At 49.8% G+C, this 14,129-nt stretch overlaps 1 long non-coding RNA gene across 1 annotated transcript; it reads right to left on the bottom strand.

Annotated features, from left to right (window-relative positions):
- Nucleotides 1–6,912: 6,912 nt before the first annotated feature.
- Nucleotides 6,913–13,924, bottom strand: LOC131274693 (uncharacterized). Its single transcript, XR_009181984.2, has 2 exons — nucleotides 13,780–13,924; nucleotides 6,913–12,751 (listed from the first exon to the last, which is right to left on the bottom strand). It is a non-coding gene; the product is annotated as an uncharacterized lncRNA (long non-coding RNA).
- Between the last annotated feature and the right edge of the window lie 205 nt (nucleotides 13,925–14,129).

Raw genomic sequence — 14,129 nt, 5'->3', positions numbered from 1 at the left:
TCCCCCTGAAAAGCCCCCTTTCTCTTAAAAAGCCAATTTCTGTAGCTTCCAATCAAGAACCCCGATTCTACAACCATCAATTTGACTACAGCTTTGGGGGTTTACAAATAAAACCAATAGTGAATATTTTTTATGACTTTCCTGTATAACTGGCACTGTGCTCAATATTTCATAGCCATTTTCTTATTTATTCTTCCCCAAAACTAGGTGAAGTAGATATCATTATTAACACCATTTTGTACACAAGAAAATGGAGACTTAGCCATATTAAGTAATTTGATCACATATCTAGGAACTGGTAGAACCAAGATTTGAGCTAAAGTCATCCAACGACAGATTCCCTCACTTATAATTAATACACCCTACTGCCTGGTAATATATTAAATACGCACAGAAAATGTGAGATGCATCTTGATTTCAGAAATATAAAAATCCCATACCATTTTGAAATACAGTATATACACGTCAAGGCTTTTCTCTCTGGAAACTTGCTGATGAAACATCTCTAGCAAAAAAAAGGTGGGGTAATTTCCAAACCTAGAAAACCCCCAAGCCAAAAATTTTTCCATTAAACACCTGTCAGGACTGGGAATTCCCACCATTCCATTTTCTAGCCCCAGAAATCCCTTGTGAAAGTGTAAAAATGTTACTTGGTAAGACAGTATAAAGGATATTATCTCCGACTGTCTAAAACATCCCCCCATCCTTCTGGTAACAGTGAGGTTACCCCTGCTCCCCGTGGGGTGGACACATGATCAGTGTGGACCAATCATAGTATTCCATTCTCCTGGCCACAGGGATTGGTCCAGAGAAGGACACGTGACCCAAAGCAGGCCAATCGGAGTTCTCCTCTGGGATCTGCTGACAGGATTTGCTGGAGAGACTTCTTTTCCTTGTGTCATGGATTGAAAGGATGTGAATCCCCAGGGCCCAAAGCCATGTTTCCTCTAAAAGGAAACTGTCATCTTCAGCAGAAGGGTATGCAGTCAAGTCCCAGAGGGGAGGGGGGAGAGAGAGTGGACAGAATGACACATGAGGCCCAAGACCAGCTGTGCCCCTGACCTTTCCTCAGATCCGCTATGGAAAGCCATTGACGGGAAGCAGATTTGGCCCAATGGATAGCGCGTCCGCCTACCACATGGAAGGTCCGCAGTTCAAACCCCGGGCCTCCTTGACCCGTGTGCAGCCGGCCCACGTGCAGTGCTGATGCGAGCAAGGAGTGCCCTGCCACGCAGGGGTGTCCTGGAAGGAGAGCCACCCAGTGCGAAAAAAGCACAGCCTGCCCAGGAATGGCGTCACACACAGAGCTGACACAGCAAGATGACGCAACAAAAAGAGACACAGATTCTGGGTGCCACTGACAAGAATACAAGCGGACACAGAAGATCACACAGCAAATGGACGCAGAAAGCAGACAACTGGGGGGGAGTGGGGGAAGGGAAAAGAAATAAATATTTTTTAAAAGGAAATAAATTAAAAAAAAAAAAAGCCAATGACATCTCTCTTTTCGTCTCACACCCGTTTGAGTTTGGTTTCTCTCTCTTGCAACCAAACAGTCTTACTTATATCAGCTTGCCCCTACTGACATCTTGGCAAAAATACATTATTGGATAAAGAGCAGGCTCCTGAGGTGCCAGAACACTCGAGTTGAGTTTGAACGTGGAGAGGAAGAGAAGGAAGGTGTGTGGGATGTGGGCTAGTTTAGGGCTGGGGGTGCCCCCAGGAGGGGGAGTGGACAAGGCCAAATTGAGCCGTCGCCTCCATACGCTTTTATATGTGTTTGCCTCAGTATCTAGAAATGTCACATCAAATCCCAGAATTCAACTGCCTAGGAGAAACCTGGCTTTGAACATCTCTGGCTAGCCTCTGTTAGTGCTGCAAGAAAAAACTAAAACCTCCTTTTGCAGATTAAAACAACTGATATTATCCAGTGTGGAGGAAGGGCAGGGAAATGGGCACTCAGGGACCTGTTGGAGATGGTGTAAATTGATACATACACCTTTTCAAGTGGCAATATGGCATTGAGTATCAAAAGTCCTAAAGGGGCATATTATTCTTTGGCCCAGCAGTTCTGCTCTTGTCTGCACTCTTAAAGATCTGTTCAGACATGCACATAAAGATGTATATACAAGGATATTCATCACACGATTGTTTATAATAGCATAAAAACTGGAAATGATCTAAATATTCATCACTAAGGGACTGTCTAAATAAAGTATTACATCCCTAGTATGGAATGCTCCGCAGACTTCTAAAAAGGATGTTGCAAATCTCCTTTTGTTGACAGTGGAAAGATACCCACGGTATGTTGTTGAGTAGGGAGTGGAGAAAATGAATTGTAAAGCAGCACCCATAGCGTGAACCCACTTCTGTCCAATCTCACACAGCGATAATAACTCTATGTGCAAGCATGCAGAGAGAGAAGTTTGGAGAACGATCGTCAAAATGTAGACATCTCTGGGTGATGAGATTAGGGGTGACTTTTTCCCCTTCTTTTCTTTATACTCTTGTACCATAAGAAGATGTAGGAAATTTTATTCGGCAGAATTCTTAAAACACAGTTTCTCGACCTCAACGCTATTGACATTTTGGACTGGCTACTTCTTTGCGGTGGGGGCGCCATCCTGTACCTTGTAGGGTGTTTAGCAGCATCCCAGGCCTCTACACACTCAATGTCAGTAGCACACGTGCATCCCAGTTGGGACAACCAGAAATGTCTTCAGTCATTGCCAGATGTACCCAGGTTGAGAACTGCTATTGTAGAGGAAGGGGAAGGCAGGCTGGAGGGTCCCGAGAGAAGACTCAAAAATGGAGACTAAAAAAAAAAAAGGAGACCTGAAGCCACTGCCTGGCAGGTCACGAGGAGGGAACCAGGGATTTCTGAGAAGGAGGCTGTGCAGAAGCAAGCCCTCTTTACAATTCCTCTAGTCTTCCGTGGAGTTTAATGGCCTAAGGGAGATTGGATAGACTATGAAAGATTGTGATGAGGCTAAACCAAGATGGCGGGCTTGGGTGTCGGAATGGGACTGTGGGGATCAGAAGGAGCTTGGTCAAGAGCTAGAAACATCGAGGGGAGACTCCAGACTCACACTGTCTGTGAACTCTGAGGTTCTGGAGCTGTAAAGTTTGGGGGGACTGCTGATGCAGAGTCTGAACTGCTCATTTGTGTCTTTTATAAATCTGTGCCAGCACCATTCTTTGGTTGTCGGGTATGAATCTGCCCTCTCTCCAAAGCAGGGCTGTCTGGAGTTTGTCAGGGCTTTGTGCCCACATGGGCCTCTAAATAATACAAATTACTAACACTTACTGAGGCTGTAACTACCTGCCAGGCACTGCTGAAAGGGCTTTATGTGTTACTCACTTAATCCTCATAGTAACCCAGGGAGATAAGCCATAACCATTCCTGTGTTAAAGATGGGGAAAGTGAGGCACAGATCAGTAAAGTAAGTCATCCAACGCTTCCAACCGGTATGTGTCACCACAAGGCTTCAGGCTCAGGCAATCTGGCTTCAGAGCCTGTGGTCGTAACCACCCACCAATCTGCCTCTGAAGGGGTACGGGTGGGGCCACAAGCACCCCCAAAGCAGGAGTGACGACATTCGTACCCCTGTGCTGAGCTGTCTCTTTAGTAATAACATCTGCCGTTAGTCCAGGGCTCTCCGTGTGCCAAGAACAATGGAAGGTGCTTTGCAGACCCTATTTTTATTCTTCACAATAGCACTATCAGACAAACACTATTATTATGCTCATTTTACAGATGGGGAAACTGAGGCTGGATTCATTGCCCCTCCTTTGTGCTCACGCTTTTTTGAGAATCACATCCTTATTTTTTTGTCATAGCGTAGACACCTATGTATACCTTCCTAAACAAAACTGTTTAGTTTTGTTACTATTGAACATTTTTGTAAATGTAATCACACCACATATATTCCTTTGGGTCTTACTCCCTTTGTTCAACATTATGTTGTTAAGATCCACCCAAGTTGTTGTGGGTAGTTGTAGTTTTCTCATGTACCCTGCATGAATACGCCACAATTTATCCATTCTACTCTCAATGGATATTTGGGTGGTTTCAGGTTGGGGTAATACAAATAATGATGGTATGAACATTTGTGCATCCTTAAAGTCTATTTCATGGGATTTTAATACAGCCAAATCAGTTTTCTTTTGGCCAAAATTTTAATATCCTTTCCATCTTCTTATAGCCAACTATCTTGTATTCTTATATTTTAGTGGTGATCCTTGTAAATAGTATATAGATTTTGTATTTTTCCTCAGTTTGACAGTTTTAGTCTTTTAAGAGAATTATTTAGTCCATTTACATTTGATATGACCCCTGTTAATTTTTAATCTCCCTATTTTCTTTCCCTTTCTCTTATTTATTGTCTTGTTTTGGATTTTTCCCCTCTACGTTGGAAGTTATATACCTTTTTTCATGTTAATCCATGCATCCTTGACTTAACAAAGTTCTGATTAGTACCTTTATCTTCCTCCCAGACAGTACAAAGACCTTAGAACCCTTTAAATCCATTTATCTCTACACCTGACTTTCATGTTATAGTTGCTGTGTATCTTAATTCTGTATACATTTTGAAGGCTCCCACCACTCACTATTAGTACTGTTTTACACAGTCAGTGTTCCTTGAGATTTTCCCTCATATTTACTGCTGTCTTTGCTCTTCATTCCTTCTTTCATTTCTGACCTTCCATCTGAGAACTAGATCTTTTCCTTCTGTCTGAAGAACACCCTTACTGAGTGTCTGCTTGTGACCAATTCACTGGATCTTTTGTTCAATAATGTATTTCTTTTACCCCCATTCTTAAAGATATTTCTCTGAGTATAGAACACTAAGTTGGAGTTATTTTCTTTCACTTCTTTGAAGATAGCATTTTACTATCTTCTGGATTCCATTGTTGCTGTTGAAGTAAAATCAGCTGTCCTTCTGTCATTCTTTTAAAGATAACATCTCTTTCCTTTTGCTCCTTTTAAGATATTTTTCTTTGTCTTTTATTTCCTTCAGATTCACTGTGATGTATCTATATATGGATTTTTTTTTTCATTCTACTTAGGCTTCTCGAATTGGTGAATTTGGGAGTTGGTGTCTTTCAACAGATCAGGACAATTTTCAGCAATTACCTCTTTATGTCGCTCTCTTCTTCTAGAATTCCTCTCCAATTATACATATGTTAGCTGTCCTCACTCTATCCCAAGTCTTTTACCCACTCTTTAATATTTTTGGGTTTTTGTCTTTGTGTCTCCTCTTGCATTCTGGATATTTTCATCTGATCTGTATTGCCCAGATACAGCTAATTTTCTCTTCAACTGTATTTAACCTGATATTAAACTGACTTTGAGGTCTTTTCTTCATTTCTAAAAGTTTATTTTGCTTTTTTTTCAAATCTGCAATGTTACTTTTTGTTTCTTGTCTTTTTATTTTTCTTTAAACATAGTGAGCATTTTTATTTTAGAATCTGTGTCTGATAATTGCAATACCTCAATTATTTGTGTATGTTTCTGTTGTCTGTGATTTCTGCTGTTTCTCGCTCAGGTTTATCTCCTTAAGTGACTGTTTCCTTTTCACTGCATGCTGAACACTTTATTTGAAAAATTATTTGTAAGAATGACCCGTCACCTAATATTACTTGTTTGACTAAAGAGGTTTTTTGTATCCTTCTGAGAAATCTACAAGCCTGGAACCACCTTAATCCAAGTTTAAGATTTGAGGCTTTCTGGGGAGCTGATGTGGCTCAGTGGTTGAGTGCCAGTTTCTCACATGCAAGATACTGCATTTTATTCCCGGGTTTAGTACCTCAAAAAAAAATTTGAGGTTCTCTGGATCACCCAGTTGATTAGAACAGTCATTTGAGATCGCAGCTTAAAGAGTCCTCACCTTTGATAGATTCTGTGTCTTGAATTTTGTCATGAGGCCACCAAAACCTCAACTATTTCTTCTGGATTAGTAAATGCATTTTGAGGAAATGCAGCTTTGGGTACTAGGCTTACTGTTCTAGGTTCTCTTCTTTTACTAGATTTTGGTCGGCTAATTTTTTTCTTGTTTTATTAGTTCTTGGATGCTTTCAAGACTTTTTTTATATTCCATTTAGCTTTTTTAGTTGTCCACTGTGGGAGAGTCAGTCCTAATTATCTGGCCCACCATTACCAGAAGCAGACATCCCCTCCTGAAATTTACTTCCTGCAAATTTCATACCAATCCAAATAGGTACATAGGATTAGTTACATTTTATTAACATAGGAACTTCTCTGAGTGGAGAAGGGACCTAACCCAGATCACACAGAGGAAGCCATAGAGTTTGGATTGGACATCAAGAATCCAAAGCTTCTTTGCACCATACCCTTCAAAACACAGGTGCCAATATCTGTAAACCAGGGCACTTTTGCATCACCTATCTGGGTGCATCAACTGAGATAACAGTTATTAAAGGCATTTCCAAATTCTCTGTACACCGCAGAAATGATTATAATGAACTATTACTCGCTGGTGACAATGGCCTTTCATAGAAATGTCTGCGAGAGTCCCTGGGATCTTTGTTTCTGGTTGCTGAAATCAGAATGGCCTCATTCATTGTATTCATCCCTTTCGCATTTATTTAGCACCTACTCTGGGCAGGCCTGTGCTCAGAGAGTTCCTGGCTAAGGGGGGAAGAACTAGACAAGGACAGTATGACAGGTACAATCAGTGCTGTGCCTTTGGGGAGCAGTGGTAGGCTAGCAATGGTAATAGATAAAAACAGTGCTCCCATTGAATGGGGAATTACCATGTGCCAGGCACTGCTCTGATTTAGATGAGATAGATAGGTAGGTAGGTAGATAGATGATAGAGGTATTATACAGATAGATATATAGACAGATAGATTTTACAGCTACTCTAACAAATTATCTTCTAAACCTGGTGACTTAAAACAACACAGATTTATTCTCTTATAGCTCGGGAGGTCAGAAGCCCCAAATCCGTTCCACTGGGCTAAAGGCAAGGCCAGTCCCTTCTGGAACCTCTGAAGGGAGGATCCGTTTCTTTGTCTTTTTCATCTTCCAGTGCCATCTACTCCTTGGCTTGTGGTTTCTTCCCGCATTCTCAAAGCATCACTCCGATCTCTGCCCCTGCCACCACATGGCCTTCTCCTCTTCTGTGTAGCTAAATCTCCCTCTGCCTCCATTCATGAGGACACTCCTGGGCCTCTTCAGGGCCCACACAAATCATCCAGGATGATCTCCTCATTTCAAGGTCCTTACCTTCATCACGCCGGCAAACCACGACGCATGTTCACATCTGGCCCTCAGGAGAGCGCTCTCAGGGAGGTATCGTGACCTGGTTGAGGTCCTGGCTCTGGAATCTGATATAACTGGATTCGGAATTTCGCCTCTACCACGTACCAGCTGGGAGGCCTCGGGCATGTTATTTTACGGCTCTGTACAATGAGGCTAATTATAACATCCACCTCATAAACTCGCTAATATGAAGGGCTCAATAGAGGAGCTGCTTTCACCAGCCTTGTGGTCAAATGAGGAAACCGGGACTAAGAGAACTGAATCCACTTGCCCACGTTGCTGAGCATCTGTCGTGCGTCAGCCACCGAGCTAAGGGCTGGACGGGGCAGCCACGGCCCCTTTCTCAGTTGGCTTCAGCAGCCCAGCCTCCAGCTCAGAAGGCCACGACTTCCTCCCCGCGTGGGCAGCTCAGCCTGAGACAAGGAGAGGCGGCCGGGAGGGGCGAGCCCCCCAGCTGGCTTACAAAGCACAGACAGGGGCTTTCCAGGCGGGAGAGCTGAGGCCGGTGCCTTAGCCGGGAGAACAATGACAATGCCCTTTCTCTCCTTTGCTCGGTGTGGGGAGAAGGCCGTTCTCACCTGCCTGTTCCAGTGCTGAGGCAGCATCTTTGTTCCCAGGAAGTAGGTCACATTTCCAGGCCCCAAAAAGGAAACTGCTCCCTCCATTGTGACAGGGTGTGAAGCAGCCGCCTCCGCGCCGCCCCCACGTGGTCCCGGCTCCCTGGGGTCTGCTATTCCCAGAGCAGCTCTGTCCTTCCTGCCCGGCGGGGCGAGGCTCGCAGGAGAATTCATTAGCAGCCCCTGAGCCGGCCGCGTTAGCGGCGGGGGCCGGCGGGGAGCGCGGGAGGCCGGCGTGGGTGGCCCAGCCGCCCTCTGGCCCGGCTGGCTGACTCGAGTGACTGGGAGGTGGCTTTTCTGGAAAAGAAAGCCCAGGCGGTGAGCCTTGCATGGCGTGCCATCTCGAGCTCCTCCCTGGCTGGCGATCTGCTCCCTCCCAGGCTCCCGGGCCTGCCTTTGGGAGGCTGCGGGGACTCCGGGGACACGGCTGAATGGGAGTTTGCCTGGGCATCCGGTCGCGCCGGGGGCCAGTGGCGGCGGGCTCCGTGCTGCCTGCACCTGCTTCCTGGAGCTGTCAGAGAAATCACCGGGCCAAGGCAGAGGCCGGCCGCCAAGTGTCGGATTCGGGCCAGGGATGCCAAGTTCTCCAGGGAACCGGGGGATGCGGCGGCAGCAGCGTGGGTCTGAGGCAGACGGGAGCAGGGACAGAACTGTCAGAAAAGGACCCGGGAGACTTGCTGAGTGCTGTCGGCACGATGAGCTGCCTGGGGACCCGAGGGGCGCGCCTCCCGTCTCCGCCGGGGGCACTGAGGCAGCCCACCAGTCCCCAAGGACCCCGGCTCCTGGGGCTGGCAGCCGGCACCCCCAGACGCCCCTGCAAACAGCCGGCATCACGACCCCCGTCTGCCCGGCTCCAGGCAGTCCACGTCACTACCGACGGGGGGCCCTTCACCTCTGTCCTTGCGGGGGACACTCCCAGGGAGCTCCCGCCCCTCTTCACCAGGAAGGGGCGGGGACCTCTGGCTCAAGAGGCCTGCCTCGGCCTGCGCTGCTTCCTCCTCTGTCCTCAGGGCCTCAGCGGCCGGAGAGCAGCACCTGCCCCACCTTCCTACCGATGGGGACCGTGGGTGACACCCCGAGTGTGGAGTCACCCCCAGAAAGGAGTCAACGTGGGCAAGGAACTTCCATCTGTTGTTTTGCCGAGGGTCATCCAACGTCTTATTATTTCACCTCCCAGAGAGAGGTAGGGAAGGAAAAATTGTCATGGGCCAGGTACATCTGTATCAATCATCTCAACAACTCTTCACCCAACATTCTGCCAAACTAAGTATTCCTAGCTCCTCTTTCCAGATGAAGGAATCGAAGTTCAGAGAGGTTAAGGAACTTGCCCAAGGCAACACAGCTAGGAAGTAGCATGGTAGGATGTGGCCCCGAGTCTATCTCTGTCATGCACGGGGTCCTGCCGGAGTCACTCATGTCGTGCACCAGGGCTTGGGACGAATTCAAAGACATCACACGGGGTGGGTCAAGGAAGACGCTTGATTGGAGACAGGGAGCACCCACATGGGCCAAGGGTCAGTGAGAAGCGGGAAGTCGGGGAGTCCCCCAAGCCTTCCACCAGTCTCCAGAGAAGAGGGCCAGGCCCAGGGCGCGGCGTGAGGGGCTGGGTAGACGGTGGTGGGCAGAACAGGCCAGCCCTGCCCTCCTGGGGCCCACACTCTGATGGAAGGAGGCTCCATTCATCAGCTAGTGGCAAGTGGGATTGGGAAGAAAACACAGCAGGAAAAGGGGACAGCAGAGCTAAAGGGGCTGGAGGTGTGGCAAGAATGCGCGCGGTGTGTCCGCGGGACAGCGAAGGGGCCAGCTGCTGGGGTGGAGAGAGCAAAGGGGACCCCTGAGGAGCGGGCCAGGGCCACCGCAGCCCAGGGCCTGGAGGGAGTTTGCATTTCCCCCAGGGCGCCGGCAGCCGTTCCGGAGAGGGGAGACGGCTTTTTCTTCTTAAAAGCCCACAGTGGGAGGAAAGAGACAAAACCCAAACTGGGGGGCGTGCTACAAAATCACTGGAGCATACTTCTCAAAAGCGCAACGTGCATGGAAGACAAGGCGCTAAGGAGGCATGACGATGCAAGGCGGTGCATGAACCGGACTTCGGGGGACCCCAGGCCAAATCAGAATCAGGTCTGTAGACTAGCCAAGAGTACCCACCAAGAGTGCTGCTTTTGATCTTCATGCTGTCGGTATGAGAGAGAATGTCCTTGTTTACAGAAATACCCATGGAAGTCGTTAGGGATAAAGGGACATCCTGTCTGCAACGTTCTCCCAAATGATTTAGAAAAAAATAGGTGTGTGTCTATCAATCAGTCTATCTATCTGTCTGTCTATCTATCTATCTATCATCTATCTATATGAGTATACATAGAAAGAGAATGATGAAGAAAATGTGGGTGGTCCGAGTGAAAGGTGTACAGAAAGTCTTTGTACTATTCTTGCAATTTTTCCCGAAGTCTAGAATTCATGTCAAAATGACAACATATTGCAAAGATCACCGAGGCTGCGGCGAGGGGAGCCGGCAAGCGGGGAGCAGGGAGCACCGGGAGGAGGATGCGGCTGTGGCGGGACGAGGCGGTGGCAGAGGAGGGAGGGGGGCCTGGTCAGATTGGGATCTGTTCTGAAGGGGGAGCTGTCTGGACTTGCTGCCGGGTTGGGGTTGGCGCTGAGGGAGAGAAGATAATCCGGGAGTGGTCTTTCAGCTGGAGGGACCCGAGCCCTTTCCTGGGACGAGAAAGCTGGCGTGGGGGTCGCCGCTTGGGGGAAGGACAAGAATCCATGACCAGCAGGGCACGAGCTCCGTGGTTTCCAAGGCCATTTGCGGAGCCCGTCCCTGGAAATGGTGTTTAAAGCTGCAGCAGGGGACGAGCCCCTCCAGGAGCTCAGTGTAAGCCAAGAGAGGAGGCGGCAGGGCGTATTTTGAAGTTGCTTGGGAGAAGAAAGGGATTTTCATTTTAAGCCAGAAGGGTGAGTGATTTAGGATGACCTTTTATTGAGTGGCTCCTGGGTGCCAGCCGCTGTCCGAAGCCTTTTAGATGCATTATCTTTTCTTCTTCTCACAATAACCTTGTGCTGTGAACTTCATTATAACCCATTGACGCATGACAAGAAGGCTCAGAGAGGTGAAGTGACTTGTCCAAGGTCACTCAGCCAGAAATAGGGGAGCCATCTCCCCTTAGAGCAGGGGCTCTTAACCTTTTTTGTTCCACAGAACCCTTACTACGCCCACACTATACTGTGTATTAGTTCAAAAATATATCATACCTGCACCAACACGTCCCCCCAGAATAATGTTGTTTTGAATTTCAGTTTATGCTCACGGACCCCTGGCTAAGAGCCCCAGCCCTGGAGAGCCAGCCTGGGAGGGCCTGCTTTCTGTCCCGTCCTGACCTGTGCGCACCTCACTTCACCTCTCTGAAGGGAACGCAGCTGTTTTTTCCTGCCAGTGGGAGGTCATTCTCCGGGGAGGGAGTTTTTTGAGGCCGCTCCAGCCGCTTCCAGGAAAGAGCCCTGGCAATGGAGGGTTCCACCCGCCGCCACCCTCCCGGCAGGCAACACCGCGCCGGCCGCCCCAGCCCTGCGGCTCCGTGCGTTCTCCTCCGCTCCTCCCCTGGCAACAGCTCCCGCGAGGGCACCCCGCCCGCCGGGGGCTCTGATCCGCTCCGGGGCGTGGGTGCCTGCCTGCACCCTGCGTTTATGGGTGCCATTAACAACAGAACAGCAACGCCTCCTTTTGCGCCCCCGAGGGGCCACGTTCCCTCAACGCATCACGGCTGATCTCCCAGGACGCCAGTAAGGCTGACGGCCTCGCCCTCGTTGTCGATAAGGGGAGACTGAGGCTCAGAGCCGGGAAAGAATCTGCCCGAGGCCCTGAAGCCGGGAGCGGCTGGGCCAGGCTCCCGCCCACCAGAGCGCCCCAGCGCCCGTCCTGCTGTGCCCACCAGTGGACGCCCAAGGACGGCTTTTGAATGGACTCAAATCTGTACTCAGGCCTGGACCCCAGCGCTCTTTCCAAAGCTTCACCAGCCTCCGAGCTTCTGGGGCGTGAGCACAGGCCACGCTGAGAGGCCCAGAAGGCTTTGCTCCCTGGCTGCAGTCCTTATTTCCAGACTCTGGGTTTCCAAGGTCCGTGCCTTCTGCCCTCTCTCTCTCGTTCCGGCCGAGCCTCACCCTTCCACACGCGCCCAGCCCAGGAAACACTCCGTTCCCCTTCCACCGCGGGTCTGTTTCTCCTCTGGGCAATCCAGGGCCTGGAAGTAGGAGGATGTGGGAGGCCAGGGCCGGCAGGGCAGATGGGTGCGGCAGGGCCAGTGAGAACAAAGACAACCCCTTCTAAGAGAGCCAGAAGGCTTGGCATTCTTGCTGCTTTCAGCCCACATTCCTCTGTGCACCGCAAAGCCTAGAAAAACAGGTCAGGTATGTTCAAGTCAACAGTTAGGCACTGAGTGTCCAGTGCATCGGTCAGGGATGGCTAACTGCTGTGACAAATAGCCCCTCACCACGGTGCTGTGGCCCAGCAAAGGAATTTGGATTTTTTTTATTGTTTTTTTTTTTTTTTGGTGTTGTTGCAGGATGTTTGGGACTGACTTTAAAATAATCCAGCAGACAATTTAAAATGTAGGGTTGGCATGGTAAATGAAAGGAGATTGGCAAAACATCGATAGTTTTTGAAGCTAGAGGGTTATTACATTATTTTCTCTGCTTCTTTCGTGTATTTGAACTATTTTTGTATATGTGTAGTCCTCACTCATACAAAGTCCAATGATCGTGTCTCTGATCTGCAGCTCTCCCCTGTGACTTTCCTCCAGCGGCTGTTCCAGGACACAGGCCCCTTCCAGCTGGTGGCGTCAAGGTCGTCCTGGAGTCAGACAGGGAGAAGAAGGAGAAGGTAGCACGCTCACTTCTTAACACCTCCTCCCCAAAGAGTCCTGCACCCTTCTGCTCACAGTGCGTTGGCCAGAAAACAGTCAGCAAGGGGAGCTGGGAAACATAGCCCCCGGCTGGGCAGGTGCTCCCCAGCCCACCACCATCGAACAGCAAGGGGAGCTGGAAGCCTTGCGGCTCGGCTGGCTGTCTCAGCTACAGCCCCTGCCTGGGGTGGGGTGTGGCCATGTCATCACAAGTGCTGCCTGAGCTCCATAGGGCAGGCTGGGCTGTGAGGAGAAAGAAAAGACATCTGTAGGGATGAACTGTAAAGTTGCTGCTTCAAGGTTTCCCAACGTTCTTCCACGGTCGACCTATGAAAGGGTCAGGACTCACGGGGGAGGGAAGCAACGGGGAAGGCGGCACCCCGCCCCTGGAGTTCTCTGGGCATCCAACATCCATCCATCACCCCCAAAGTGGCGAAGGAGTCGTTTTGCAAAGTGTTCATGACCACGGAGGGGAGATGGGCACAAGTAGAAGGGCTCCCTCTGAATTCTCTCTTTGCTTGCACGTGAATCTGCAATTACCTCAATAAAAGTTTCAATTAAAATAGGGGAGGAGCAGATGTGGCTCCAGCGGTTGAGCACCTGCTTCCCACATGGTAGCTCCCCACTTCAATCCCCGGCCCCTGGTACCTCAAAAAAGAAGAAAAGAGGGGAAAGCGCAAAGGAGAGGCCCTGGTCATAGGCACTGGCTGTTTGGGTGTTGCCCCAGGGGAGCTCAGGGCCTCTGTCCTAAGGGCCGGATCCCCCCATAAAAGTGGTTGTTCCAAAGTCCAGATCTGCCTGGCTGCGCTGCCGCCCGCTTACCGCCCCGCGGCCTGTGAGGTGGCGTCCCAGCCCGGCCACGGTGCAGCCCCAGCTGACCTGGCCCCACACGTCGTCTCACCGTCCTCGTCCTCCCCTCCCCTCGTCCACCCACACGCCTCCACCCCTCCGAGCCGCTGGCGGCCTCCCAGCTCACCCGCCTTCCTCCCCCGTGGTCCTCTGTGAGCGCTGTGCCTTTGAGCCGACTCCAATCCATGTCCCAAGCCCGCCCGCCACCCTCCCACAGTGTCATCTCCTCTGGGTTCTGGATTCCTGCTCAGTCTCAGCGTGTAATTTTCTGCATCGGTCCGTGGGTTTTTCTCTCTTGCTGGTCTGTGGGCACATGACTCATTCATCCCGATGTCCCTAATTCCCTGCCTAAGGCCTGGCGAGGACCGCTTCTCACTAACTCGCGGATGCCCAGCTACGCGGGGGAATGAATGAACACGAGGGGGTGGGAGAAGACTACGCAAACTGCCTGTCACGGAGGTTGTATCAAGTTTCAGT

The sequence above is a fragment of the Dasypus novemcinctus genome, chromosome 2 (genome assembly GCF_030445035.2).
Source record: "Dasypus novemcinctus isolate mDasNov1 chromosome 2, mDasNov1.1.hap2, whole genome shotgun sequence".
Classification (NCBI taxonomy): domain Eukaryota; kingdom Metazoa; phylum Chordata; class Mammalia; order Cingulata; family Dasypodidae; genus Dasypus; species Dasypus novemcinctus.
Note: the sequence above shows the minus strand (reverse complement) of the source record. Positions and strands in the feature narration are given on the sequence as shown.